Here is a 13,317-nt window from a genome sequence, read left to right as displayed (position 1 = left end):
CACCGTAGCGCGCAATTGCGAATTGGCTTAAACGAAGTAGGCTACAGTCCGTGGACAAAGCCGATTATTTCTCCGAGCATATAACGCATAAGGTGCCGTTTAACGGCCTCGAATAAATGAAGAGATTGTGAGCTAGAGCACTGCTCTACTTTCTGGCAAGAACTTGCTCTCGTTAGAGTATGGGGTCTGTAGGCCACTATAACCGGACTTAGTTATCAATTCCTCTGTGCCCCAATATAGTCGTCATAAATGCCCTTTCACTAGCAGTAAAGAATACTGGAACTTCTGAGGCCAGCAACCAGCTATGAACAATGCGGGTGATTATTACTGTGGTACAAACGGGAGCTGAGAAACACCATTACTGTCATGACCGAAATGTTCATTCCGCGTCGAAAACATGTTCCCAGACGCGTATAGGTAGCTGCAGCAATATTTCACCGAATGAACGTAAAAGGGTGTTCATCAACTGATCTTACAATGAGTGTGCTAAACTATATAGATTCGCATTACTCTTAAGCGTACCAGCTCTTCCATGATAAACTCGTCTATCAGAGACCTAGAGGCCTAAATCTCCACAGGATCGTGGCAATATCAAAAAAGTTTCGGGTCGTAAATATAGCGGATTATGTAATTACGAAGTGCGTGTTCAAAAAAAAAGAAAGGTAAGCAACTCTTGGTTGAAGACTTACAAACAAACAAAAAAGCGCGGCAAATCCTCTCAACGAAACGCCCGCTTCATGAAGCGTTGAGTGTCCTCAAAGTCTTACTGCTGTCGAAGCTCATTCGCGAAGACACGTAGTGAAAGGATCGCGCTCAATTTTCACGTCTGATTTTAACCTTCTCCTTCATCGTAACCTGTGACGTACTGCATGCCAAAGAATACCGATTGTAAACGTGATTCTTGGGGTGCATGTAATACCAATTTCCTGTTTAGGAGCGACAGAGGCGGACACAATTCTGCGATGTGTCGTCCTTACTCTTCGTTCCACGTCTTTTGGCGTTCTTACGACGGATAGCTGTTGTTTAGAAATGCTTCGTCTGCGTCCCATTCGTGCGTTTTTGTCGAGCGCGAATATTACCGGCATATATATATATATATATATATATATATATATATATATATATATATATATATATATATATATATATATATATATATATATATATATATATATATATATGTACCACAGTCTGTCACTACGGACTGAACGGAGCGAAGTGAAAGTAGTAAAAGTGTCTCCGACTTCTTCAACCAGAAAAACGGAGATTATTCCAGCTTAGAGGGACACGCTCAGGGCGTCGTCGGTTCAGGGGTGCGTGATGGCGGTGTCGCCTCACTGAACCGCGACGCGCTTGGTTCCGAGGTCCCAGTGTGCGAACGTGCGAGCTCTGTCCCGTGGCGACAGAGAGCGTATAGGGATCCGAGAGCGAGACGCACAGCGACAAATTATCCGCGTTGACAGAGGTGAAAATGAGGCGGATGCCATGGGGAAAGGGATATTCGCTGGGCGTCTTCGTGCCTAAGTGCAGCCGTCCGAAAATGAGAAGCCGGCCTGCTTCGAGGATACGCGGTGCCTCTTTATTCATTTCTTTTATTATTATTTCTTTCTTATAAAGAGACGCGGCAAGCATTGTAGGTTGTAGCTGTTTCGTGGATCTGTCCCGAGAACCCGATGCTAAGACCATCGCGTGATTGCAAACGGCATGGCAGCCTGGTGAGATCTGAAAAGCGTCTCACGCTGACGTGACCGCGGAGCACCCTCCTTTCCCGCTGTAGTGAGCGTACAACGTTAAGAGTGACGATGAAACCCTCTTTTCGAGTCAGAAAGACTCTGTATGTGTGTGCGGGAATGGGGAGGGGACGGGACGGGAATAGAAGGGAGGAGGGGAGGGGGTTGCTTCTCAGGGAGACAAATTGGGTTTTCGAACATCATCCCACAACACGAGTCCGGCGTCGACGACACATTCCCGTGGTGCTAGCATTTGCCGCGGACGGGAGCAGCGTAATTCGTGTGATGGGAGTCTGGACAGCGTCCGTTCCGGCAACAAAAGAGAAAATGCGGGAGGAAAGCAAAGCAACCATTCCCGTTTCTATCCGCAGAATCCTGCTCAGAAGACAACAACAGAAAGAGAGAGAAAGGAACTTTTTCGAAGTAAAAAAAAAGAAACAAGTAGGACGTGCAAACGAACATCGCGGAACTGTTGTTCAACGAATACGGCAATTGCAGCGAGGACACGCGGGCGGTGCATGAACGATTAAACTTTGTTTTTCGTGTCGCTGTTCTTTCGAGCCCGACAATTTTCGAGCAGAAGTCGACAGCTGCGCGATGGCCCGCTGATGGCGGAAGTCGAGATCCTTCTTCTTGAGTGAAAAATTAATGACCCCAATGCGAGAGTCGCCTCATCAATCATACGAGCGTGGCTTAAACCACGCTCGACCGCGTCGCGGCGTTTTGTAGGTCGCGAAAAAGCTGTTAAATTTTGCAGAAACAAGTTGTTTCTGCAAAATGAACAAGCTGAAGAACAACAAATACCTTCCTTTTCTTAAAAAAATGGCTGTGGCTTAGGTAAGGTTAAGCCCAGGATGCGAAGCATACTAGCCTTTATTTTAGTTGTTGAACCACTGTTTAGCCTGGTGAACTGCTGTTGCTTGGCTATATTTGGTTCGGCTAGACGAAGAAACAACTCATGCATTACTTCTTCGCCTTCAAGAGTGGAACGCGACAGCGTTCCCGTCGACCCGCCAAGGGGTGTAAGACAATGGGCTACAGGGCAGCGACTACGCGTCCCGCATTGGACGCGGTGAGCGTCGAGCAAAGCAGCGTTCGGCGCGGCAACGAAATGTGCGCCTGAGCAAGAGACGCACGCCTTAGAAACAGCGCGTTTCTAAGGCAACACCGCATTCACTAGAGGCGCTTTTGTACCGCTTTGAAGCGTTTTACTCGTGGCTCAGTGGTAGCGTCTCCGTCCCACACTCCGGAGACCCTGGTTCGATTCCCACCCAGCCCGTCTTGCAAGAGTTGAGCCAAAGCCACTTCTCCTCTGTCGTGACGTCACGGTGTCACGTGATTTCATGGTCACCGCCGCGCCTGAGGAGCTGGGTTGAGCCCTCGTAATATGCTTCGCATAAAAAATATTATTTGTTCGTAAATTACTTCATGTGCGTCATAAGAGCACTCCCGGCAACATTTTTAACCTTCTTCGCGTATAATCGCGGCAATAACTGAGTAATTATAGGGTTCCGTTCAACAGCTCATGTAAAATATCTTTTTTCCTTTAATAGTACCTCTCAGGACAATATTTTGGAGCAATTGTCTTGTTTCTACAGGTGTAATAATTATTAGCTGAGAGTTTTATTTTTTATATATATGAGCAAATCTGTTCAGGCGTCGCCAGTAAAACGTTATTTGGAATTCAAGGCCAAACTTGCGAACGAGTTGCGCATGAAACATACAAGTAAAGTATAGATCCTTCTCGAACAACGGCAAGGCGCGGGCCCTTCTTTTCTCGTGCTGCGTTGCATTCCTCCAAAATGTAGTGGTCAATTTCACGCTGTCCCCTTGGAGACAAAATCGGTGAGATTAAAATGGCAAATGTAATACGCAGCTCAATGAAAGCTTCCCTCTCCTCCGTTATGTTATATTAAAGCGTCTTATTACTCGCTACCGCACAAAACATTTAAGAACAGCGCAGCCATGAACCGTGTTGTTTTCCTTTTGTTATCTTCCTTTTTCTGACTAAACTGACATTTGCATGTTATTGCCAGGTCTCAACGAGGACCTAATAGAATATTATTGACGCGTCCGTGCACCACGGTGTTGTCAAAAACTCATTTCTTTCCTTCAAGTAAAGTTTACAAAATACGCCTCCCAGACGAAGTTCTCACAATTAGAATTTATAATCGAGGCCTTTGAGAAAATATTTTTCAGAACTGTAGTCTGACATCATAGCCAGCTACCTACAGGCTAAATTACAAAGTTTGCGAATTAAGTATAATAGCTTGGTGCACTGCGCATGGCGACATATCTTGTGCTATAATTCACCGAGTAGATTACATTCTAAGAATGTGGGCAATAATTTTGCTCTGTTCACCACAAATTCAAACTTTGTGATATAAAAGGAGAGTGTTCGAAATGCTTTCATAAGTGATTCTTTCAGTGTCGTGTCAGTCAAGTAGTTCTGCAAAACTACTTATATAAGGAGCCAAAATTATACACCTGTTTATGTACAATAAAAACTTTCCGAATATTTCTTGTCTGTTATCTGGTCGTTACACCGTATATACCTCAGAATCTCCATCCGGTAATTATGAGATGTCTATCGAGTTCTCTCAGGACTTTCGGGCTGCGCTGCGTATTTTCGCTTCTACTTGTCAAAAGCGAGATAGCGTGAGTCTTAAAATGCAGTTTCCTGGAACCTATTTCTAACGTATTTATGACATTGCGTAAAATGCTCGCGGCGATGCAGGGCGATGGCACGCTAACTTAACGTCGGAATTGTTATGCATATGATTGTCGGGGTTAAATTTTCTTTTATCTCAAGGTGACACCTGTCACTTATCTATCTATCTATCTATCTATCTATCTATCTATCTATCTATCTATCTATCTATCTATCTATCTATCTATCTATCTATCTATCTATCTATCTATCTATCTATCTATTCATTCATTCATTCATTCATTCATTCATTCATTCATTCATTCATTCATTCATTCATTCATTCTTTGGTTGCAGCTTTTCGCATTCAAGGAAACAGAAACATAATAAAACACGCATATTCACCTCAGTTTAACTGCGTTGCGCAGCTGTGCGTTGCTCTTTTCCATGTGCGTTGATATCAGCTATGTCGCATAAACCCAGTTTTGCTTCCGACTGTTTATGTCTGCTTTCAGAAAGTTGGCTTTGCACACAAGCATACTTGTCTAACAGAAAAAGAACGCTTTACCAACTATAATCTAGAAGGTTTTACTTGTGCAGTTCGAAGCTTCCCTTCTCTACAACTGCTCCGCGCTCACTTATGGCTACGCTCCAGGGGGCATTACACTCACCATTGGCCTCAGCTTCCACGGGCAGAGATGGGCTCTGGTTTCTCAAGGGCTATCATATCAGAACACCATTTAAGTACGAACTCCTAGGAGAGAGAGAAACGAAAGAAAGGAAAGGCAGTGAGGTTAGAAAGATAAGGAGTAAATAAAGAGAGAGAAACAGAGCACATGACACACTATCACTGGTGCTCACAAAGCAAGATACCAACTAACACTTGTCATTCATAAAGTGATGATGATGAATGGGATTTATTGGCGCGAGTGCCAGGTGTGGAAGGCAGGAAAAGAAAGGCAGTGCGGTTAAATAGAAGAAAAGCTGGTTTGCTACCCTACATGGAGGAGAGAGGGGGACGTTAAAAGATAAGCAGGAAATAAAGAGAGAAACAGAACGCATGACACACTATCACGGCTGTTCACAGCACAGGATAACAGCTACCAGTTGTCAGTGCTATAGCGATGATGATTAATTGGGTTTACTGACGCAAGGCCCAGATGTGGCGGAAAAGCACCATCAGTGCTAGAGTCGTTTGTGCAGGTTTTTTGTCCGTAGGAACGGCCGCAGTGCATTCGTAGCCCTCTGCTGCGACGGCTTGTGAGGTCGCTATTCCATTCGTCTTGTTCTGGCTACACTCTGTCATTGGTACAAGCTAGTGCAGTCACGAGCGTTTGTTTCTGCACATTATATCGAGGGACAGTGGCGCAAAATATCTTCAAGTGTCTGTTCCAGACCACAGTCATCACAGGCAGTGCTGTCACCCATTCAAACATGGAAGGCAAAATATTCTTTTAATGCTATACTCTAAGGTCTCATTCACACAGCCGTCAAACGTTCCGTCTTGTCACCGCCACGGCACCGGTTTTCGTCAGGAGATGGTTTCCGAATCATTTTCTTTTCAGAAACGGGTCGCCGGCGACGTAAAGCGGGGCTCTACGTTTCACTCCCCAGCACGGTGACAAGCCTCGCCCCTACAAAATGGACCAATCAGAAATTAAGAAGCCGTCGCCAAATACAGCCATTTTACAAAGCTGCAGCTGGCAACAACAGCGGTTTAGCGGATAGGTTGCGCAAATCTCACCGTCACCGCGTATGGTTGGCGTTGGAGAGTGTTGGTAATGTACTATTAAACACTTTATTCTTAGTTTATGTGAACATTACACCAAAATAAAGTTATTTAACAGATGCAATGCATAATTTAGATTATATTTCATTATGTTTAGGCGGACTTGGGACCGTTCAGTCAACACTGTACAAAACCGCGCTGTGGTCGGCGTCACCACCACCATCGCTTATTTGTACACTTTGCCGTCGTGCATATATATATATATATATATATATATATATATATATATATATATATATATATATATATATATATATATATATATATATATATATATATATATATATATATACACACACACTTGGCGGCTACGTGACGAAACATTTGACGTCTGTATGAGTGAGGCCTTAGCCATAACCGACAAAACAGAAAAGCATCGCGCCGGCGCAGTCCTGGTCGAATGCAAAGGTCTATAAATTCACTGTTATTGATACCGCTAGCACACCTAAATGCTACTAGGGTACTTCGCGTACTGGCACGAGACTTCACGCTCGCTATGTTGTTCACACCAGCCCTTAAGAATCCATAAATATCCACTGCTGGGGATGGCTTTAGCGCATGTTACATCTTCCTAGGATAGGGAAAAAAAATCAAGCACCCTAACGCCGTGCCTAAGACAGCTAACACTATCTTAGAACTGTGAGAAATACGATTACACTTTTCCCGTGTTTGTGGACGGTTAAACAACTCGGGCTTCTGCTACATCTGAGGATTGCATACAAGACGTATACAACTTCAGCTGAATTAGCTGCGACTCGGGAAGAACTAAGACCAATGAGCTCCAATATGCCATGCCGCTGGACAATTGTTTGAGTTTGAAAATCCGAGTTACAAACAACTGCTCACCAATGGGAAAAGAACCGAATGAACAACTCGTGATTGAAAGTGCCACGTTGCACACAAAACCAATTCACTAGGATCCGGACATAGCTTATGATTTGATCACTAGGTACTGTTGTATTTCGGAGCAAAGGTTGGGCACACCCAGAAGCAAAACTTGTATTAAGTGTACCGTTCTGCAGGCACTGATTTCACGACACGGCTATTTTCTCTAATCCGAAGCGCCTGCATGTTGCACTGCAGGCTTGTCCAAACTACCATCAAGATTGCCTGTCTAGACTAGATACAGACCTATGACTCAAGCTTCCGCGAAGAATGAGATGACGTCGTGAGACATTACTCCAGATTGAGGCTGCTTGTTGGGTTCACTTGGCAACAGCCGCCCAAGATATGCCGAGAAAATAACGCTAACTGCGAGGCATGGAGGGCTCTAAAAAGCCACTTCGTTTTTCTTTTTTCTTTTTTTGCTAGGATCCTGAGTGCGACTGACAATGCCAATTGCTTTGTCAGACATTTTCTTGCTTTGAGGACAGCTTCCTATGAGGGAAGGTTCTTGTAAACTGGACAGGCAGTTCGAGTGTGCGATGCGCAGCAAGAATACTACTTATGTTTTTTCGTTACAACGACTTTGACTGTAGCCTGTAGTACCGCTTTCTAATCCCCGACCCTCTCTGAGTTGAGCTGGTGGTGCACAAAGCTCTCTGTACTGATCACCATCATCTTCAACCGCTCGTTTACATTTCTTTCTCGTCTCCTTTCTCTATACTTGGTAGAGCAGGCCAGAGGCTTCCCTCCTCAAAAGGACTTCTCAACCTTTTCTTTTTCTTTCTTCTCCGTGGAGGATACTTGTCGCTTTCTCTCGCTATCTATTTTCTCTAAGCAGAACAATTAAGAAGCTAAGGTGTGAATAATGTCATCTATCAATTACTATATATTTAAATTATTATGTGTGCCGCGGTTCCCAAAGATAACCACCTTCAGCTGTGCGCAGCCTCCTCTCTTTGCGAACTCCTCGTTAAATTTCAAACATTCTCTTTCTGCAATAACTCTTCTGGGAAGCAAGTTGTTTGAACAAGCAAATTTTCTTTTAAAAACATGATCTGTAGCCTTGGGTGTGAGTTATTTTTGCAAAGAAAGGGAGACAGGCATTCGCCAGCGTTAAAGTTATTTATTAAAGCTAGGGGTGTTTCAAGCATTTAACGTTTAAGAAAGATATAGGCATGGAAAAGCTGCAAAAGCAGGCTGACAGACAAGCTAACGTTGCTCAAAATAAAAAAATTAAATTATGGAGTTTTACGTGCCAAAACAACTTTCTGATTATGGGGCACGCCGTAGTGGGGAACTCCGGACCACCTGAGGTTCTTTAACGTGAGCCTAACTCTAAGTACACGGGTGTCTGCGCATTTCGCCCCCATCGAAATACGGCCAATGTGGCCGGGATTCCATCCCGCAACCTCATGCTTAGCAGCGTAACACCATAGCCACTAAGCAACCGCAGCGGGTGTTGCGAAAGATAGCGTGCAAGAAGCAGACTTGCAGATGCTCAGTAATCAGTCATCGAAAGCGTTTTATTGACAGGTGGTTGTGGCTTTGCCACAGAAATAAGCGAGCGCTTCATGGACCTTTGGTTGAACGTGTGGGGTATGCGGCGAGGTCTCGGCCGAACGACTTCACCTAAATCCGGATAACGAGCTGACACACAGCTGTGGCGAATAGGACTGCCGTCAGGACTGCCCATCAGTGCCCAGCACGTTGGGTCTGACAGGGAGAGACAAACGACGACTTGAAGCAGGTATTTCTAACAATGGCTTGTAAAGAACACGGGAGTCGATTGTTGGTGATTACACACCTAACTGATACATCAATCCAACGTTGAGTGAGGGCGTGAAGTTTTGAGGTCCAACCACGGTGGCTCAGCCACTATAGCATAGAGAAAGATAAAGGTAGAGAGCGGACACTTCCGGAGGGTCCTGCGGCCGAGCTACTGCACTGCCTCCAGCGCCCTGAGCGGCTGGTCAAGCCGCTAGTCTTTTCTTCCGAGGTTTTAGACGCATGGTCTAGCTCTGTTTTGGTTTCGGTTCCGATAACGATGCTTTCAATTCTCGTTTACCTTTGGCCACAAGAAACGTTCGATATGTCGTCTCTGGTGGAGCGCCAGAGGTTTAATATTTCATTTTTAAGCAAGGCGTACCAATGGACGTAATAAACTCGCGGATTGCAAACATTTTACTGGAAAAGGCACCAAAGTTCTCGAAGAACTAGCACGGCTGAACCAGCTCTTTCTAAGTTCCAAGATTCGCTTATATAGAACGCCTGGCAGGCTTGGTAAGTAATCTTGCAGACGATGCCAGGGTAATTTCCTTTTGGGAGGTGGTCCTTCAATCTGACTATTTGCTGGTTTAGTTTGCCTCTAGGGATGTGGCAGATTTGCACTTCATAATCTTTGAAAATCTTTGAAATTGACTCGCTCACCCGTCGTGTATAAGCAATTGAGGCTGTCTTCCTAGTTGCGGTTGCCCTGGAGCAGTGACCACATTAGATGCACACAAATGATTTGTGCTGTTTCACAAACTCGTTTATTTGATATGAACCTCAAGTGGTCCCCAGACGGGACATTGCATGAGTGGTGGGCGCATGAATGGCGGATTATGTTGCGTAGAATTATGAAAAGCACATAGCTTCTTCGATTGCATTCTTGAAATCGGCGGGATCAGGGATAAAAGCTTGGCTGCAGGGAAGGTCACTCCAGTCGTGAGCTGTGCGCACAAAAAATTACTTCTGGAACGCAGTAATGCGGGCCCGATGCAGGATGACGCTGTTGGGATGGCCTGTGCGTGGTATTCGGCGCGCTCGTTGGGTCATGAGCTGGCTGTCTCGGGGTGAAGAATGGAAAAATTTGTGATAAAGGCAGAGGCGTGAAATACGGTGACGGGAAGCGAGAGAATGCAGTTGTAACTGAATCTTTAGAGCAGATATACCTGAGTATCGTGAGTATTTTGAACGAATGAAACGCGTACCATCATTTTAAACTGATTCGAGAGCGGAAATAAGGTTAGACTGATGTGCATCAAAGACTACGCGAGCGTATTCATGTTTAGATCGTACAAGTGTTTTGTAAGTTAGTAATTATAAGGAACAAGGTGTCATGCGCAGGTTACGGCGAAGATACACAATTGTTCGATTAGAGGAACTTATTATGCGGTTAAGGTGGTAAGACAATAATAAATCACTAGTGATGTAAACGCCAATGTATTTAACGGAGCTAGTGAAAATAATGGTGGTATCCTGAATTTTATATGTTGGTAGAGTATAATTTCGGCAGCGGTGAAAAGAAATTAGTAGCAGTACTCAGGGACATTACCCAAGTAGCGCACCATTTCTGAATGTTATTCAGATCATTTTTGAGGACACAAGAACCATCAGTGTTAGTTATAGGGCAGTAGATTACGCAGTCGTGAGCGAAAAGGCGGATAGTAAATGTTACTAGGGAAGGCAAGTCGTTAATGTATATTAGAAAGAGCAAAGGGCCAGAAACTGTGCCTATAGTACTCCTGAAAGAACATATGAGTAAGAAGACGAGAACCCTTAGCGTAAACAAATTGCATGCGGTCGGTTAAAAAGTTCCGGATCCAGTTAAGGACATGCGGATGAAGGTTTAAAAGAGACAGTTTGACTGAAAGACGGGAATGGGAGTACTTTCTCGAATTATTTCTCGTAGTCTAGGAACAGTGGATCTGTTGGGATATTGCTGTCATGATTGTAATGAATGTCATGCAGGGACAAAGCTATTTGTGTTTCACACGAGTGGCCTTTCCGGAATCCGTGCTGACTGGGATGAAAGTAGTTGACGGATGTTAGAAATGTCGCGACATTAGAGTAAATGACAAGTTCCGTGATCCTAGAGCTTATATACGCTAGTTAGCGAAATGGGCCGGTAGTTACTTGGGGATGATCGGTCACCTTTCTTGAAAACTGGTATGACCTTCCCAAATCGCCAGTCATGTGGAATGGAACCAGTATCAAATTATTGCTGAAAAATGATTGTTCTCATGCCTTAGCCATTTTAAAGAACAGATGAAACTAGTCTGCTGTTCACCACATTGAAACCCGTATGCCCACCATATGTCCACCTTGAAGCATCTCTATCCCCGCTGGGTCAGCAACATTGTTCTTGTTGAAAACATTTTCTCTAACTTCGCGCACCTGCGAGGTTGTTTACCGTCGCTTCAGCGAAGGGCTTCAATTGGAGGCTTGACCGAAAGTCAATCAAGGCACATAGTATTCCCTCTGTTTATAACCTGGAAATGACACCCAGCAAGTTTGCTCTGCAGTGCTTCCCCGCTCTTGTCAGGGGGCGCTCCTATACGCGAGAGTGGTGCAAGACAAACCACGCCGGAATAGTGTGATCGTTTCGGAACCACATTACCCTGACTTTTCTCGCTCGAGACCATGCAAGGCTTCTTGTGACGCCTTATGCTTCTAACATTTCATTGCGGAACCACATGTGTTTTCTAGCGTTCTATAAAACAATCCCCGCCATTCTCACGGCTCTCTCATTCCTTACCCTTGCCTATTGCTTATCGGAGGAGAAAGGCGTCAAGCGTAAGGACAAATCTCACTCAAGCATCACGCAGGTCCAACGAGCAGGAAACACTCGCGCTGATGCCAATCACTCGTTATTCTTCTACAAAACTGTTTGCAAGCAAAAATCGACTTGAACATTGCAAAGCCTACTCTCAACGACAAAGAGGATGCAATTAGTTCTTTATAAAAGCACAGCCGCTCTTGTTTACTCTTGCAAAGAAGCCCGAATGCAGTTTCCTTCCGCCGTAATCCATCGTGCGCAAAACTCACCAGGCTGCGAACGAAGCAGAGCGCTGAGAGTTTCATTCGCATCCTTGCTATGTACCTTTATTTATTATTATTAGTTTTTTTATATCTAGAGCCACTAACAGCCTGTGGGTCTGCTTTTCTCCGGTGTACCACAGGCCAGACAGGACTTACCGGCTGCTTTTTTTTCTTCTTTCGGTTCCTACGTGGGCGAGCGTCTAGCGTGGGAGTCTAGCGGGGGCGTCTCGCGGCCGGAGTGCCTTTTTATGCGATCCACCCGCACGGTTGCCCGATTCCCTTGAGGCACCCACCTGTGCTCTGCGCAGAGTACACCGCTTTTCCGTCATCGATCGGGCTGCAAAACATCCACCGAGCCCCCACCACGGCACAGGCTCAACATTAAAGCCTCCACGCGCTCAGATTTTGGCAAGGGGCGCAGCGACGCCAGACCGCCAGCCACCAGTAGTGCCAACTGATTGCGTATCCCAGCGCGGCGGATTAAGCGCCCGTGAATATGCGCCAGTGAATACTCTCAATGCAGTGAACTCTCCGCAGCTGCCGCGACCCAGAGTTTCCCTAATTAATGAAGGTAATAGCGGCGAACGTGACGTGGGAAAAGGAAGAGTTCAGAGAGCACATCTACAAAAAAATATGCAGGTCCAAACATTCCATAAAAGGTCAGCAGAGGGGGATTCATTATGCTGGATGTGCCGTTCGAGTATATCGTTCGACGTTCTCAGGCATTCAGTTGTATTTATTTTTGAAGTAAGTTATACAAAGGTTTCCTAGCAACCCAGGCATAAAACAACTAAAAAAAATTTTTTTACGCGTATGTCTTTATTTTTGGTTTTTGTTATTTTCTCACCAAGCCCCAGTGTTTTTTTTTCAGGAATTTCAAATGCTTAATGCGATCAATAATGGTCGGTTGGCGTTGTATTCAAATTTGTAACGCGTGTCGATCCCTGAGCTAGGCAATGTAACTAAAGTTGCAGGTTGGCCGATCTTATACCAGTGCACGCTTACTACTAACTAACAGTGCAGCTTACTGCTAACTAAAGCTAAATATAATTAGAAATTTACTCATTGTCTTCTGAGTATTTATATTAGGGCACATGTTGAAACCGCAGGAACGAAGCCCCTCACATATGAAGCCGCATTCGCTGAGCAGAAATTTCGAAACTTGCACCAATTTCGTGATATTCGTCACTGGAATCTTAGCATTGCAATTATTGTGCCAAGCTACTGGACGCAGCTTTCAGAAAACTATGTACTGTAACACCAATATGTTCCGTAACATACTTCGACGACAGATATCTCGAAAAGGTCGCGCTAGTCCTAATATTACTGATAAGCAGGTATTATTCTACTGCTGCTCAGCTTTAATTTTGCAATTTCAACATCTGCCCTAAAGTGAAGCCATTAAAATGTATTTATCGAACGTTTCTTCATCTTGTAACTGAACGTGGAAGTTCGTTGTG

The 13,317-nt window shown here is 44.7% G+C and overlaps 1 protein-coding gene across 1 annotated transcript in view; it reads left to right on the top strand.

Moving 5' to 3' along the window:
- The window catches only part of LOC135913340 (uncharacterized), a 298,144-nt gene that overhangs the window by 99,050 nt on the left and 185,777 nt on the right, over nt 1-13,317 (top strand). The gene's annotated exons all lie outside the window — the stretch shown is intronic.

This window comes from Dermacentor albipictus, chromosome 4, assembly GCF_038994185.2.
Source record: "Dermacentor albipictus isolate Rhodes 1998 colony chromosome 4, USDA_Dalb.pri_finalv2, whole genome shotgun sequence".
Classification (NCBI taxonomy): domain Eukaryota; kingdom Metazoa; phylum Arthropoda; class Arachnida; order Ixodida; family Ixodidae; genus Dermacentor; species Dermacentor albipictus.
Note: the sequence above shows the minus strand (reverse complement) of the source record. Positions and strands in the feature narration are given on the sequence as shown.